General features: G+C 46.8%; 1 long non-coding RNA gene across 2 annotated transcripts in view; it reads right to left on the bottom strand.

Moving 5' to 3' along the window:
- Positions 1–16,759, bottom strand: part of LOC114484973 (uncharacterized) — a 36,466-nt gene extending 19,707 nt beyond the window's left edge. The window contains exons 1-3 of one of the 2 annotated variants that reach the window (XR_003678395.2): positions 16,678–16,759; positions 15,639–15,872; positions 6,835–6,905 (exon numbers count right to left, since the gene is read on the bottom strand). This is a non-coding gene — a long non-coding RNA (uncharacterized lncRNA). Of the gene's footprint in view, positions 1–6,834; positions 6,906–15,638; positions 15,873–16,552; positions 16,612–16,677 lie in introns of those variants that run through there. The other variant, XR_003678394.2, reaches the window with a different exon arrangement.
- Positions 16,760–17,129: the final 370 nt, after the last annotated feature.

Genomic DNA, 17,129 nt, shown 5'->3' with positions numbered 1-17,129 from the left:
CGCGGAGCGGCTGGGCCCGTGAGCCATGGCCGCTGAGCCTACGCGTCTGGAGCCTGTGCTCCGCAACGGGAGAGGCCACAACAGTGAGAGGCCCGCGTAACGCAAAAAAAAAAAAAAAAAAAAAAAAAAAAAAGATAAAACCTGACCCCAATTCTCCACTTTGCCACTTCATTAATCTCTCTCAGCCTCAGTTTCCGGAACTATAAAATGGGAATAAAAACACCTGTAACACAGCGTTATTTTGAGAATCAAATGAAGTAATTTGCATATAATACCTGGCACCTAGTAAGAACTCAGAAAACATCAGCGAGGCAAACACACTTGGCACCTAGAGGTATTTCCGAGTTTTGCTTGAGTATCTTTCAGCAGATCATTACCCCCAGACACAAATGTCAACCTGACATCTTGAAAGCACGAGAGCTTTGTCTCCCTAGAACTAAAATGCTCCGGTAAATGTCAAGACTGGCGTTATGGCAATGCCCGGCTTGGGAATTACTCAGTTAATAAGAGAGTATGTGTCAAGGGTAAAAGGGTGTACAAACTGAAATTTAGTTAGAGAATCTGAAAGGTCGTACAAACTAGGTGTAGGAACAGAATTAAAGAACTCTGAGCCAATTATTGTCAGAGTTTCTAAGTTTCTCAAGTATAGGTACAGTTCGGGGCCTCTTCTCCACCCACAAGTAGGGAATGATGTTGCCAGTTTCCCAAGATGCCTGGTGGTCACCTCATCCTCTTTTGAGGATTACCTCTTTCCCAGTGGGGGCAATGTTGGGGGGTCCAGATGTCTAGATACGGGCCCTTCCCCAGCCAAAGGGCAGAAACATGACACTAGGTAAGGGACTCTCCCTAGGGACTTTGCCCTATTGACCCTGAGGAGGCTGTATACTAGCTCCGCTCCCCAGAGCAGCCCTGGGCCTCCAGCCATTCCCTCAACCCCAAGAGCCAACCAACCACCTTCCAGTCCATCCCCTTCCTGCTCCAATTAACCAGAGCCGGATTCCATTGCTCACAACCAAAGAACACTGATCGCACGGTACCAGGTGGGAGCTGAAGCACTGAATGTCCCAAAGCATAAGAAAAGCAGGCTAGAGAAACAAGTTTGTGTTCACAGAGCCCACACCATCACAACATGGATTTTGAATAATTAGGACTGAAAGAGAAATAAGCCTTCACCCCAGCTTTTGCTAGCTGGTCACATTTGGACCAGGCTGACCTCAGCTCTCAGAACCCCAGCCACCCCGTATCATAACTCCAGGCCTTTCTTTGCGTATGCGATTTCCTCACCTAACCGGAGAGGTTCTATCAGAAAGGTTCGCAGGACACAGAAGCAGCCAGTCACCTGGCCATACGGTGACCCTGGAGGATAGGAACTCACCTCCGCACAAAGAAAGCCATCCAACACAATACCTGGGGAAAGAGGAAGGTCTCCCTCGAAACCAGGTGATGCCATCCCCCTCACGATTCCCCACCAGAACAGGGGCTCCAAAGGCCCTGAGAACATCAGTCCAAAAGGCTGCAGACCGGATTTCTTCAAACGTCTCAGAGGATAGGATGCCGGTCCCGAACCTGCCTGCTGGGGTGCCCTACACAATTTTTTTTATTGATTTGCAGTATTATATTAGTTTTAGGTGTACAGCATGGCGATTCAGTATTTTTGTAGATTATACTCAAGTAAGTTATTACAAAATAATGACTGCAATTCCCTGCGCTGTACAATATATCCCTATTGCTTATCTACTGTATTTTACACATAGGAGTTTGTATCTCTTGCCCCTCCCTGCTTCCCTCCCTGCTTCCCTCTCTCCCCTGAAAATCACTAGTTTGTTTTCTACATCTGTGAGCCTATTTCTTTTGCTATATACATTCAATTGTTTTATTTTTTTAGATTCCACATGTAAATGGTATCATGCAGTAATTGTCTTTGACTTATCTCACCAAGCCTAATATTCTCTAGGTCCATCCATGTTGCTGCAAATGGCAGAATTTCATTCTTTTTTATAGCTGAGTAATATTCCACTGTGCGTGCGTGCGTGGGCGTGTGTACACATATATCTTCTTTAACCCTTCATCTGTTGATGGACACGGGTTGCTTCCATATCTTAGGTATTGGAAATAGTGCTGCTACAAACATTGGGGTGCACGTGTCTTTTCAAATTACTTTTCTTTTTTTCATATATATACAACCAGGAGTGGAACTGCTATCACGTGGTAGTTCTATTTTTAGTTTTTTGAGGGACCTCCATACTGTTTTCCATAGTGGCTGCACCAATTTACCTTCCCACCAACAGTGCACAAGGGTTCCCTTTTCTCCACATCCTCACCAACACTCTTTATTTGTAGACTTTTTGATGATAGCCATTCGGACAGGTGTGAGGTGATACCTCATTGTTGTTCTGATTTGCATTTCTCTGATGATTAGCGATGCTGAGCATATTTTCAGGCGCCTGTTGGCCATCTGTATGCCTTCTTTGGAAAAATGTCTATTCAGGTCTTCGGCCGGCCCATTTTTTGATTGGGTTGTTTGTTTTTTTGATATTCAGTTATATAGACTTTATATATTTTGGATTATACAATTCTTCATTAACTACCTCCATGCCCTCTTCCTGGAGGCTGGAAGCAGGGAAAGAAGCAGAACTTGGTGAGTAGGGTTTCCACCTGATAGGCTTATCAACACGAGCTCATCCCTGCTCAACTGATTCTAAACATGGCTAACATTTCTGAGCGCTCGCCATGTCCCAGCACTGTTCTGGGTGCTTTGCATATGTGAGCAAGTTTAATCTCAACCATAATCCTCTATTTTTATCATCCCCATGTACAAGGGGAAACTGCGCCACAAATACAGCTAGGCAGAGGGCAGCCAGAATGCAAACCCAGGGAGTCTGACTCCAGAAGCCAGGTTTTCTTAAACCTCCATGCCATCCTGCCTCTCAAATGGGAGGGAGAGGTTGACCATGGTGGTGTAGGGCCTGGAGAGAGAAGGAGCCTAACACTGTAGCAGAAGAGACCATCAACAGACCAATAAATAGAAGTACAGGTCATGGACAAAGGGCTACCAAGAGCCTTTCAGAATGCCACGAATGTTCAACTAACTTGATCTGGGCCGTGGTCCCCCAAGTGTATACACGTGTTAAAGTTCACCAAGCTGAACGCTGAATGTAAGATTTTAAGTATACCACAAAACGGTATAAAGAATGGCAGATGGTAGGAGCCGCTTTCTCACCGTGGGAGTGGGAATTTACAGATAAGTAAGGGGAGAAGGCTGGAATGATCCATGTGGTAATGAATCAGAACTGGAGACAAGTGTATGAACTCCGTTTAACAGAGATACAGATAGAAATGTTTATAAATGTGTATACATGTGTGTTCCTATACACATATATATGTTTCTTTGCTCTGTCAGCTGACAGAACCTAGAAGCAAAGACACCTCAGCAGCCAATGAGCACATCCAGCACCCAGATCTTGGTTTCTAAGGCCATTCTCCAACAACAACCAGGGGCCTTGGGGAAAATATACAAGATGAGCCTAGGGCATCCTGCAGTGCCAGAAATTAAGAAAGTGTTCACTCAATCAATCAACTGACAGTGACGTCAAAGGGACACAGGAGCCGACTGAACGTGCTCCCAGTGGCCAAAGTTAGAACAATTTGAGCAACAAAATAAGTAATACAAAACCCAAAGTATAAAACAGTTGAGTCCTTGCTGATATAAATAAATAAATGGGAGAACCAAGACAAATCTCCCATACAGAACAACATGAAATAACTTATGTAGATACCCTGGCCTTCGGGAGCTGGAGCATGGCTCCCCACACTCCGTTAAGTGTGGGCCGGGCACCACGACTTCCTTCCAGAGAGGAAGGGGAGAAACCTGACAAACACTCCCTTGGCCAAGTGATCAAGGCCAACACCACCAGTGATAAATCATGTTCATAATATATACCCTTGATATGATGTGATGGAAAACGGCCCTTTAAGGTCTTCCTCTCAAAAACCCATAATTCTGGCCTACTCCAATCCAACCATGAGAAAAACATCAGATAAACCCCAAATGAGGACCATCCTACAAAATACCTGACCAGTTTTCCTCCAAACTAGGAAGGCCATCAAAAACAAGGAAAGTCTAACAACTGTCACAGCCAAGAGGATTCTAAGGAGACACGATAGCTAAATGTCATGTGGGATCCTGGATGGGGTGCTGGAAGAGAAAAGGGATCTTAGTGGAAAAACTAAGGAAATCTGAACAAAGCATCAACTTCAGTTGGTGATAACACACCGATTCATTAATTGTGACAAATGGACCAGACCAATGCATGGTGTTAATAACAGGGGAAAAACTGTAACTCTGTGCGTGTAGTAACTGTGTGGGTGTGGGTGTGTGTGTCGGGGGGTGGTATGGAAACACTCTGCACTAGCTTCACAAGTTACCTGGAAATCTAAATCTAAAACTGCTCTAAAAGTAGAAGTTTATTTTTTAAAAACATAACAGAAAATGATGGAATGGCTCCTGTGGACAGGGTGGCCACTGAAGGGCTCCCTCAGGAGCTGACGTCTGGGAAGAAGCTGAGAGGAGAACTAGGCAGCAGGACCCAGGGCGGTGTTCCCAGCAAAGGGCCCCCAAGAGAGGACGGAGGGGAGGGAGGCTGGGAAGCTCAAGCGGGGTCAGGCGCACAGAGCGTCTGTCACAAGGTAAACAAACGTGAAGGAAGCTGAAGGGGTCAGGCCAGGCAGGTTGGTCAGTCACTTCAGACTGGAGCCTGAGGGCGCTGGAAGGTCAGTGGAGGGACTCAGCAAGATGAGATGTACCTGATCAAGTGTTTTCCCAAGATCGCCCTGGCTGCTGTCGGGAGAGGATGCGGTGGGGCAGATAAGGGATTATGATGACCCCAGAGTGGTCACACCTCGGACGGCCCAGACACAGAAGGTGAAGGGCTAGGAGCACCCGGGGGTCTGAAAGAAGACAAGAAGCGGGGTCTCCACGCTCAAGGGGAAGAGAAGAGGGGTCTCCACACGCAGAGGGAAGGGCCTGAGCTGAACAGGCTTCCTGCTCTGGCTGACGGTCCCCGATTCTGACCCTTTTGGAGAAGTCTCCACAACGGGGCTCCAGGGCCTTGCAGGCACCGAGTGCTCAGGAAGGAAGCACCTCCTTGGAGTCCGAGTCTCGGTTCAGTTTGATCCCATCCTACACTTTCTACCTGGGAGACATTACCACTCGGAGCCTCGGTTTCCTCAACGGCAAAATGGGAACACCATCTCCCATCTCTTGCCGGGTAAGAAAAGGCTCCTGGACCCTACAAGCACAGCCTTCATAAATGCCGCCAGCAAGTATTCCTTTTACAAGAGTAGGCCCAAGGTGGAAGGAATCTTAGAATCTCATCTGACAGCCCGTTTTACAGATAAGAAAACAGGGGCAGAGCCAGAACGTGTCCAGGTGAGCGTCAGAGCAAGGACAGCAAGCCCGGCTCCCAGCTCTCCTTCTCTGGGCTCCCTTCTCCACACTCAATTCTGACCCCAAAGGGGGCGGGGACTGAGACCTGCTTCCCCAACAGCAACTGTCTCCGAACACCTCTTGTTCAGACTCCCCCGTGGCTCTCCTCACCATCAGAGGTGCTGTGGGCCCAGCCTGGGCCAGGGGTGGGGGGCTCTGGTGAAGGGGAGCAGCCCTCCGACTGGGCCCCCCGCCGCCCCAGGCACCGACCACCCACCCGGACAGCCTGGCCTGTCCACCTGAGGGGCCTCCCCTCTTCTCAGAACCAGGGCCAGGCCCCGGCCCCCGCCCCCATCAGGCAGGTCAGGCAGCAACAACAGCCAGCCCCTGCTTCCCAGGTCACCACCATGCCACCATCATCTGACCCTCGTCTTTGCCCACAACGACACGCTGTCTTATCAAAATCCTCAAAAAGCTCTGTTGTCTCAGACGACTTCACGGAACCACTCTTTGTGAAGCTCTTGGGCTGGATGTCTTGGAGTCTTTCTGGCCGAGTCTGTACTCACCCTCTTGTCTAGTCCTTCCCCCTTCCCCGCCCCAGACCCCAGCACAGGTACTCAGCGACTTGTTGAAAGAATACCACCGAATACCACCACCGTGGTACAACTAAGTTTGGAGATGAGCATTTTCATCAACCAAAGAGGTGAGAAATGTTCCTGCAGCTCATTTCTAAAAGCACCCTGAAGGCAAATGTGAATAACTGCTTCCTTGTGGGAAACCTCATGAAATCTCACAGACCAATCAAAAAGTACCAATGCCTCAATTAGAAGATCCTTGAGAAGCTCTAACACAGGATTCTGAATAGAAGCATGTACCATGTTTACTCCGATTTGCACAATTCTGTCCTACATGCAAACACTGGCCCCAGCATTCCAGGAAGTCCTAACGTTTCCCTTTAATCTCTAACCAAGACCAACGTTTACCAAGGAAGTGGGTCACCTTCGTTCCACCTCTGCGATTCCAAAGAGGCCTGTTACTGAAATCAGAAACCTAGCAGCGGCTGGAGACTCCAGTTGCTTCTAGAACATGCTTTATTTAAATTGATTCCAGAAAGTCACCCTGCAGAGAGCTAGCCAGCCGCCCTCCGTCATGACACTCACGTGTAAAATTTACTGTCGGGACAATTTCCGACAGGTCGGAACACCTACACAGACACGCCAAGGGAAAGCAAATAGAAAGGAGATTTCTCTATAAATGAGGTTCATCCATCAAAGGTGCCAACCTCTCAAAATCGGAGGAGTGTTAGAGCCTCGACTCGTAAGCCACACTTCACTGCACTGAAACAACAAGAAAAAGAAATTCCAATTTCCTCCTCTGCTCTGGATAGATAATACGAGATTTTTACTTACCTTTGGAGCGAGTAGAGATATCCATGCCCTCTACCACCTCCTGTTCTGTTTTTATTTCCTCTTCAGCCAAGCTGAAACAGAGCAAATTATGTTCACGTTTAGGTAGACTGAGAACTTGCCCCATGGGGGCGGTTATTTAGAAGTCCTAACAACAAACCCACTTTTTTCAGACAATCTTCCAGGGGTAGGGGGAAAGGAACCCACACCCTGATTTCAAACAAAGTGTTAAGAGTCCTATAGGAGTGTTTTTAAACACTAGCTTGTTCTTTAAGTCAAATTACTATTCCAGTTGTCATGCTATTGGAAGATACAAAAGGCTTTTTTAAGACACACAATTACAATCTACCCCCATGGACCAATGAAAACCCAGTCTTCAAGTAAATAAGTTTCTCATTGTTAACGCTGGGTTCAGGTTGGAGGTGGTTTTCGGGGTACCTGGAGTTCAGATCTCTGAATTCTGCAAGGCAAAGAGTATTTTCCCAGACCTCCTGGCTAAATCTTACTATTTCCCGAGGAGGCAGGAACATGAAAAAATATATAGGTTAAGCCACAAAGTAGAAAAATATGCTCAGGCTAGAAGCAAAAGGCCTGGTCTCAAAACATTCAAACCACCAGCACTTAGCCCAGGAATTAGGATTGGGGTCTTCACACTCCCAACCCCTGGGATATTTCCTCTCTGTAGCAGGCATGGCTTAGAGAAAGCATTCAGCACTCTTTTGAGCTGTGACTAATTACCCCCACCACAAAAGTGGAATGAGGAAGGATTATTTAAAAGACAGGCTGAGAGTTGGGGGCTGGGATAAGAAGCAGGGAAAACAGGCCCCTCTGCTGGGCCATCCACCAGAATCTTCTCTCGCGCTCTCTCGGCTGGAACTCCCCGCTGAACAGGGTGCAGGCCATTCCCTATCGTCCCCACGGACATACACACACCTCTCAGGCCAAGCCAGGAAAGTTCTGCTTTTCTAAGTGCCAACAGTTTGAGGTGCTGGAACTTTCCAGGCATTCGGCTGACGACAAAGTGATAAGAACCTGAGCAATTATTCTAAATGCAATTCCATCGGACTGTGGTTCAACAGGAAGAAATGGGTGCGTCTCCAACTGAGATGGCTGAAATCTTCCACCTGGAAGACTCAAAAACCAGGACGGGGGGCACGCTGGGTAAGGCAGGAAGGATTAGAATGTCCCTTCTGTGTTTCCATGGTCTGGGACTGTGACAAGACAAAAGGTAAGTCCCAAAAGTCCTGGAACCTCAGGGTCAGATGGAGCTGCGTTTAGGAGAGTTCCGTGTTTGATGGGACTAGATAGAAAGGAAGAGATGAGAGCTGAGAATTAAGTTAGAAGAACTTAAAGGCCTCCAACTTCACTGGTCCCAGCAGAGAGAAGAAACAGAAAAGCAGTGTGCTTTTAAATCAGAATGTTAACACATTTAGGTCTCGGATATTGAACCCCGTTGACAATTTCATCCACACTGCCTTTGTAGAGAAAGCCTGCGACACAAACCACCAAAGAAACAACAGACATGTTGTCACAAATGGTTTTCATCAGAAGACACTGCTTCTGAAATTTAAACATGTTGCTAATGTGCACTAATACCACGGTGATTTGTGGCAGGTGATTTTAGCACTGATACTTTTTACTCCAACTTAAGAGGCAAACAATCTCAACTCAGAAACACACCCTGCCTGCAACACACCCAGACTGTCCAAATGGATACTGCTGATGGTTTTTTGCTTGGGGTGACTGGAAATAAATTTTAACAGAAAGCCCCATGCGGCCCCTTCAAAGAGGAGGAGATGGTCAGCTTCAAGAGAACAAACAGCAACCCTGATCTTTCCAGCAACTAGAATTCTGCTCCCCTCTCTAGCATGAAGTATGTGAAATCCTAAACTTCTTGAAACCGATCCCATATTTTGAGTGATGGAGAAAACGCTAATCTGGGATCCAAGCAAAATGTTTGGTAGTGAAAAGAAACAATTATGCATTACAGACTCCCCCAAACCCACTTGAAGGATTTCTGCAGCGCTGAAAACATTCAAAGGTGTATAGATCATGGAGCTGGGCTGCATTCAAGAGAACAATTATTTGGCTTGTAACAGCCTAGAGGCTGAATACTTCAGGCAGGAAAGCTGCTGAGAGGCTAAGAAAATGCAAACTAGCGATGGGGTAACTATATGCTGCTGAGTTTAAGATAATTCTGGAGCAGAAAAGAGGGAAAAGAAAGTTAAGCTGTTTTATCTTTCCAAGTATTACAAAGTGGGCACCATAATCACCTAACTTTAGCAATAGTACCACCAGGATTTAGCCAAGGATTTGAAGGACAACAATTTCAGAAAACCATCTTTTTCACAGATCAGCAAGCCATCCTTTCAAAGGGAACCCATGCATGCACATACACACACACACACACACACACACACAATAACTTGTATCTGAGTAAAGGAAATTGCAATGTCTATGCATCTAAAGGAAAAAAATTTTTAAAAACTTCATTTACAAAAGCAGACCAGAATGCAAAATTAGTCATTTTGAATAGCCACATCTAAAGGGACTTCCTTTTTTCTACACCACTGATCTCATTTTTTTTTTTCTTTTTTGGTTTAGTGTTAAGTACTAGTATGTTCTTAGGGGAAAAAAAAAAAACTATGAATATTACATCAAAAGTGGTGGTGAGAAAAGATTTGTACCTGTCTGAATGCCCCACAGATCTTGGTCAATTTAGGTTAAGAACTGTTCAGTCATTTGGAGGGAAAAAAAAAACAGTCAAATAATAATTGTTAAAAAGAAAAAACAGCTGCGTCTGAAGAAGACTGAACTCTCGTCATTAACACATTAAAGTCTATTAGAAAATACACAGCATTTTTCCTTCCATATCTGCTAGCTTCCAGCAACCCCAATTATTTAAATCCAAAACAATGGAACAAGCAGCCCTTGTTTCAAACTGACATTACTTTTTTTTTTTTAAGGTCAGCTGGGGAGGCTGGGGCCCGCTAAAGGAAAGGGTAAAATTAGATGAAAATCTCACCCCAACAGGACAATACACCATCAACTAGTTGTATACACTGTATGTTCCCACCACCATCACCTCTTGCACTCACGGGTTCCCCTAAGTCAGTTGCCCCTGGATTTCAAAAACTGATACATTTCAGGCAATTAAAGAAGAAATATCAGGCGCCTGCACATACAACCAAGACCATCCCATCCCGTCCCAGAAAGAATAAAAGATTTCTCCCCCAATGCCTGAGCAAGAAAACCTCTGCTTACTTCTTCACCTGCATGCACTGGAAAAGAGCAATTAAAAGTTGCAGATGAACTGCACCTCCAGGATGTTTTAAGCCTTCTGATTTTTAATTCTGAAGACTCAAGGCTGGTCCGTAATTCCCAGGAATCCCATCCCCTCAACACTTCCAGGAGAGAGAGAAAAGAGAAAACATCTAGTTTGGACAGAAAACTGCCTGAAAACACAATGCCCAGATATTTCTTTTCCCCAAGTGCCCCTACTATCTGACTGTTAACCAAGAATATCTAACCCCTCTAGAATATATAACCAGCATGCACAAGAGTCTGGGTCTACAGCTGAGGATCATCACACAGCAATTCAAGAATCATGCAATCATTCGAAAGGACTTTTCCTTCAGCTTTTTACTTTCATTCAAAATACCAAAGTGGTCCAGGCTGTAAGAAATATTTCATCCCCAAGACACAAACATCTTTCCTCTTCTAGATCACAAAATAGTGAACATTAAAATCAAAACACCATGCTGCCCTAAATCTGCAATTAATTTCTTTAAAAATTGGGGGGAGGGGAGGGAATGTTAGCAGCTTTATATAAGCACTCACCTAAAACAGGCAGAGTCATCGGTAGCTAAGCTATTTATGCAGGATTCTTAAAATGGCGTCTGGCAACACTGCCTCATTCCTGTATTGAAGCTAAAATGGTAGCAGTTTGTTCAATAGCTGTAGCTCTTGCTTAAGCAGCCCTGCTAGTTTCAAAGCCACCTTCCTAAATATCAGAACTAGGAAAAGCTCAACCAAAGGACACCAACAACCCAACGTTTAGAGGCTTGAAAAAAAAAAAAAATCTGCAGTGACAGGGGGAGTTTGTGAAGTCACAGGTTCCTAAGGAAAACCCTTCCCTTTCAGATCCTGAGCCTTCAACGTGAGGCTCTAAAATGAGGCCCCCTTGCCCTCGAATTAGGTGGGTGGAAGGTGAGGAATTAGGCAGCCCTGTGGCATAAAGTGCAGACAGACAGGTGTCTGTGCAAACAACCAAACTGTTAAAAGGGCGCAGGCTGGGGAGGCGGAGGAAGCCCATTCCCCCTTTCTGGTAGATGAGAAACCAGCTCTGCATCCTGACCAAAGAGGAGCTAGGCAAAATGAAAAGTGCTTCCAGGGCAGCAGGCATCTGAAGGGCTGCACCCCAGCCTGAGGCCAAAGTCAAATCAAAAGGCTGTTTAATAAGCCTGAAAACGGCCACCAAACACCCAGCCAGTCCTAAGACAGTTAACCTCAAGGAAAGCTAATCCGAGTCTGCAGAGAAGAAACAACAGGAAAACATCGCCCTTAGCCAAGGCGCAGAATACTCACAAATTAGATTTTTGTCCACCCCCAACAGAGCCCTCAAAATTAACCATGGGTTTGGCAAAAACCGCTTTCACAGGCCAAGCTAAGAGCCTCATAGTGGATAATGTAATTTACTGTTACAGGTCTGCGCATGGCCTCAGAACTCTCCTGGTGCTGCGGGTGAAGAGTTTCAAGGTGACTGTTTGTGAGCTTCAGGAGAGAAAGGAGGGCAGAGTGCCCAAGGCTGCACCAGGGCAAGGACGGGCAGCTGGCTCCCGGCCGGCCGGTAGGTAGGTAATCTTGATGACGAGAGACAGGCTGGCAGCCCAGCTTGCTGCAGTGCTGAAATGGCTCCTGCCTGCTTGTTTATCAGTAAGCAGAGTGGGGTGGAGGGGGAAGGGCATCCATAGCCTTAGCAACCTGAAGCCAAGGGTGAATCCTTCCTTGTTTCTGCCTTTGAGAGCAAAAGCAGGGCTGCTACACAGATTCCCTTCCTCCTCTCCTCTGCTGTGGGGTGGCCAAGGCACTTTTGCACGTATCTTTCTTTTCAGGGTCAAACCAGAGGCAAAGCCAGACCTAGGGCTTCCCAGCTGAAAAATGTTTGTGGCCTCTGCCCAGGAGAGAGAAGGGGGGGGGGAAGGAGGCAAAAGAAACAAAGAGATCACACATGTGAAGTGGCTGGACTTTGGAAAAAAAGAAGAACCTACCTTTGCCTTCAGGGTTTTCTGGGCTGCTGTCACCCCCTCCCCTTTTTGAAATGGTGACTCATTTTCCCCCCCTTCTCCTATTTAAGACCTGAAGCCATTTCCCCACTGTTCTCCCAGGAAAAGAAAAGGGGGAATGTTTTGTTTAAAAGAAAAGGGGTAACAAGAAAGAAAGAAAGAAAAGAAAACCCAAAAAAAGCTATTGTTTTCATCCCTAATTTATAATCCAGGAGGCCCCATTGTTTCTTTCTGACTCAAATCTTTGAGCTGTTAATTATAAAAGTACCTGGACTCAGCTCCAGAAGGCAAACCACGTTCCTGAGCAGCAATTAGAAAAACTCTGTAGAAAGTTTACTGAGTGATTATATATAATTAATTCCTAGTTACAGACGGAACACGGACCATTTTCTGGAGCTAATAAAAGCAGTTACTCCTGCTCCCCCACACGAATGCCACTTAATTTCCCAAAGCACAAAGTGAATCCATCCTGGAGAGTCTTAAAGGAAAAAAAAAAGAGAGGAATCAAAAGCTCCAGTGTGTCTGCGTTTGTTCCTTGCAGCTGTACATCCTCTTTGGGGACTGAAGAGGCAGAAGGAAAAAGGAAAACAGCCCAATGTTCTGTTCCTCCCTCTGCAATTTACAAACGTGGCAGAGAGAAGACCATCTACCTTGATGTAAAAAAGAAAGGGGGGGATGGGAGATGCCCTAGGCATGGAACGTAGGAGACGCTTCAGCTCCGCGGATGTGCTTTTCCTAAAAGGAACAAAGATGGTAGAAATTTCCAGAAGGCCCGCTCTCGGTCCAGCCACTGCAATTGTCAATCTGTAACCTTTCCTCCAAGTCTATTGGTTCAAAAGCTGGAGAGAGAAACCCCATTGGGCTGCACCGTGAGCCTGCACTGCTGTCCCTAGCTAGTCCTGCTGCAATGCAGACATTTATTTTTTTTCCCCCTGCGTGAAACTGGAAAACAATGCTACCTTGAGAGCCATTAACTTTTACAGACTCATGTTTGGTGGTGCCCCCAGGACCAGAGGCAAGTGGCTGGCTTGCTCCAGGGCTGAGAACTTGCTGGGGCTACACATCTGAAAACAGATACTGGCTTTGCAAACCTGTGGGAGCCATTTTAATGCAAGCTTTTGGAGGACAAATGCCTTACCCTTAGGTTTCCTTCCAGCCCAACAAATGCACCATTATGCAAACACTGACGGCACCAAAACAGGAGTCTTGTGATTAGATATTGCTTCCAAGGAGGCCACAAGAACCTCAATATGTAATTTCCATTTACAGCCAGGAGATAGGAACAAAGAAACCAGCTAAAGCGTCTGAACTTTCTTGTGTGGGGTAGTAGCCCACAAGCAGTTCAGTTCTAAGTATGTTACATCATTAACGGCCTGTCCTTTTACTCTAAGAAGCTGGCCTGTCTTGGAAAGACTTCTCAGCTTAGAATTGGGTACATTCCTCATTATTAAATGAGCCTTTTTCCAACTGGTTCTCAAAGGTGGGTTGCTGGACACCGGTTTAAAAGAAGAAAGATTATTGACTCCATAAAGTTGGCATAACACAGCAACCGAATATACTTCCAGCATTTACAGTCCTGCTGGATTGGTCTCCAGGCTGGAAATTTATGCAGTGAACTTCTAGGGAAATTCTCAAGCAAATGCTAAAGAAGCTACTTTTTTCACTCTGAAGTTCTAGCTGCAGCCTTAAGAGATCAGGAGAAATGTAAAAAGTGAGAAATAAATCAGAAGTAAAGGTAAGTGTGCATATACAGATGTGTGGGTCAGGCTTGGAAAAAGGCCGGGTCTGTTGTGTACTGAGTCCTGAATCAAGACCAAGTTTGGTGGTGGGTGGGATTTTTACAGACATATAAGTATCTTAAAACATAAGGACTCACACCACCACCCCCAGCTCCTCCCCACCCCTCATGTTTAAGGCTCTGTGACTCTTAAGACCAAGCAGTTTCCTTACATTTCACAAGCAGATCACCTAGCCAGAGTTTTCTATCTAATATCCAAACAATCCCAATTCAAGGTCTCCAGTCAAGTCACAATGAACTGAACGTTTCTTCCCTGAGGGTAAACAGGAAGTATAATCTTCAATCCTAGCCCTAGGTTATCAGGAAAAACAGTGGATTCAAACAGTCACCTAAAATCAAGACACTATGAAAAAGCCCTCCTTGGGTTCCTGCTCATAAAAAGCCCCCAACGGCTGGAGCCAAGACCCCCTGTTACAAACAGACCCCAAATGTTCGCCAAACTCTTTATACATGGTCACAGAAATGGACTGCTTTACTTACCCAACAAATGTTCAAGCAACCGTCTCATTTTTCCACAGTTAAGAAGAGAGAACAGGCTGGCAGATTTGGGACTTGATCAAAAAGGAAATTTTTTTAAACAGTTACACGGGATTATTAAAAACACACACACAACAACACAACCCAACCACTGAATATGGAATGCTGTCATGAGCCACAGACGTGATTTTATTTCCTCTGCACTCTATCACACAGGAGGACAGAGGATGATACAATGTAAAAAAAAAAAAGGAAAGGAAAATGAAAACAAGGAGAAAAGATACATGAGTCCACTGAAAACCATGCAAGAGGAGAAAACTAAGGGATTCAAAAAAAGACTCCTCAGATTTATTGCAGGATGTTGTCCAACATCTCTCCCCCACCCCCCTCCTACACTCCCCCCCCCTGCCCCCCATCCCCATCCCTACTCCAAAAACTTCCTCCAAAGCCTAGAAAACACTTTCAGAAACATTTGCTGGCTGTAGGCTGGCTTTGCAGAAGAACACTCTGTATCAATAGAAGTCAGGAAAAAAGGCTGAACAATGTAGTTTCAAGTGAAGAAACCCTGTAGGAAGAGAAAAGACCATGGAGAGACACCACCACCCACCTAGGCCCCAGGAGCTAGGATCTGTCCTTAGCACTGCTCTGCTGAGGGCTTGGTTCTTTTGCAAACACACGTCCTCTCTGGTCAGAACTGAGTCCAGCCTTCCCAGCACCTCTTTGGAGAGGTAAACTTGCCTGCTTTGCTGTCTGCCATGAGCTCTCCTTGGAGGGGAGCCTGCTTGCTTACCTTCCATTTTCTTCCCCCAGCAGGCATGTGACACAAGAGAAGACAAGAGTGCAAGGGGGAGGGGGGGGGAACTGCTCAGAGAAAGAGAGAGAGAGGGAGAGAAAAAGAGAGAGGAAGGAGGGGGGAGAAAAAAAAAAAAAAGCTTCTTTTTTGGCAATACCAGGATCTAGCTTCACACTCTTCTAGAAACACCATGTCCTGGTGAAAGAAAAGGTGTGCCAGGCCCTTGCCAGTTTGCAAAACCGAGCTCTGGCTAATGGCTACTTAGCCATGTGACCCAAGAAAGCAAAAAAAAAAAAAAAAAAAAAAAAAAAATCTCTCTAAACAGTTCCAAGTTAACCTAAGTGCTGTAGGGGTGACTGTGGCACAGCCAGCCACAGAGAAATCACACTGCTCGCCCACAATGCGGATGTCTCAGAGGGAGGGGGAGAAAAGATGGTTAAAAAGTCGAGCTTACCTCTGTGGATGCATTGTTAACACTGTGTAATGTCAATACTTATAAAACATGGAGGACAGGCTCCTAGTTCTCACAGAAAAAGGGTTTGGCACTTCGGCTTGATGATCTGGCCGCCTAATAAAAGCTCATCCCCGATTGGCTGCCCCGGCAAATCGGAGTGTAAGGCGGCCCCGGATTGGCTGAAACACTTCCTGAGCGATTATCTTTGTGAGGCTCTGGTGAGCAAGAGCCATCCTGTGCATAGAAAAAGACAGGCTAAGCTAGGCCTTTTGCAGCAAGAAAAACTTAGGAAAGGGGCCCGCAGACGCCCTTCTCCCACACCCTGGCTAGATTTCGCGGCACGAGCAAAGCAGTGCAGCCAGCCTGACCTGCTCCAGCAAAGCCCGAGGCCCAGAGGCCACAGGCAAGAGAGTTTTGGGGGTGAGCTGCAAGGGCTCACCCTCATCTGCCCCCACGGAAACGGCTCTCTCGCTGGGAGGAAGGCTGGCTCTTTTCTAGAACAATCCAGCAGAATGTTCTCCCCACCACCCGCGGGGGGGGGCAGGGAAGTGAAGCCGAAGAGCAGGGAGGCCCAGGAAAACAGCCCAGGGGGCAAGAGAAAGAAGCTGGAGCCAGGCCTCTGAGGCAAACCGGACTGGCCAGGCGAGCCCCCCAAGTCACTCCAGGGCAGCCCTGGCTTCCCAGAGGACAGAGCACTAGGGCTGAGAGGGGAGGAGGGGAACCAAGTGGTCAAGTTTGCATCGTCATTATCAAAATGCCTCCTGGACAAAGCAGACCAGAGAGCCACTTGCCTGCCCCAGCCCAGAATCTAACCTCTCGTCACCCCACCACCCCCCAGCCAGAACTCAGAGGAAAGCCAAAATGGGTTCCTGCCTCCCTGCCAGGATGCCAGGGGACCCCCTCCCCATCCTTACCCTAAGAAAAGCCAAAGGCGCTCCTAGCAGGCCACATGCCTAGCTCTACAAACTTCCCTTCCCCTCCCAGCCCCCTCCCCCAGCGCTGAGGCCTGCTAAACCTGTCAGTTAAACAAAAATCTGACTTCCGTATTAGTCTGCGATGGCTTCAGCTTCCTGCCTATTAACCCTCTCTCAGACTCTGGGCCTGGCTGGGAAAAACTAGGCCCTGAGAGCGCAGAAAAGGCCTGTGGAAAAATACCAGCGGCAGCTCTCCCGGCAGATGCAGAAAGAGAGAGAGAGAGAGAGAGAGAGAGAGAGAGAGAGAGCCGCTGTCTCTCGCCTTGGCTTCCCAAGGAGGCGTGTACCTTCTGAATCCAGGGCACAGGCAGTGCCTCTCGGGCTGAGAAGCCATTTAAATCCAGAGGGAGAAAGAAAGATGTCAAACTCAGCCAGGGAACAAGAACCCCCATTATTAGTCAGGCCTACACCCACTGCTTAGACCTTCCTGCCACACAACCAGCCCTGTAAGGATGTTCCTGGGAAACTGGGCCCTCGGTGGCAGAAAATCCCATGAGCTTTGTAAGGATTCTTGCTT

Source organism: Physeter macrocephalus, unplaced genomic scaffold (genome assembly GCF_002837175.3).
Source record: "Physeter macrocephalus isolate SW-GA unplaced genomic scaffold, ASM283717v5 random_240, whole genome shotgun sequence".
In the NCBI taxonomy this organism is placed as follows: domain Eukaryota; kingdom Metazoa; phylum Chordata; class Mammalia; order Artiodactyla; family Physeteridae; genus Physeter; species Physeter macrocephalus.
Note: the sequence above shows the minus strand (reverse complement) of the source record. Positions and strands in the feature narration are given on the sequence as shown.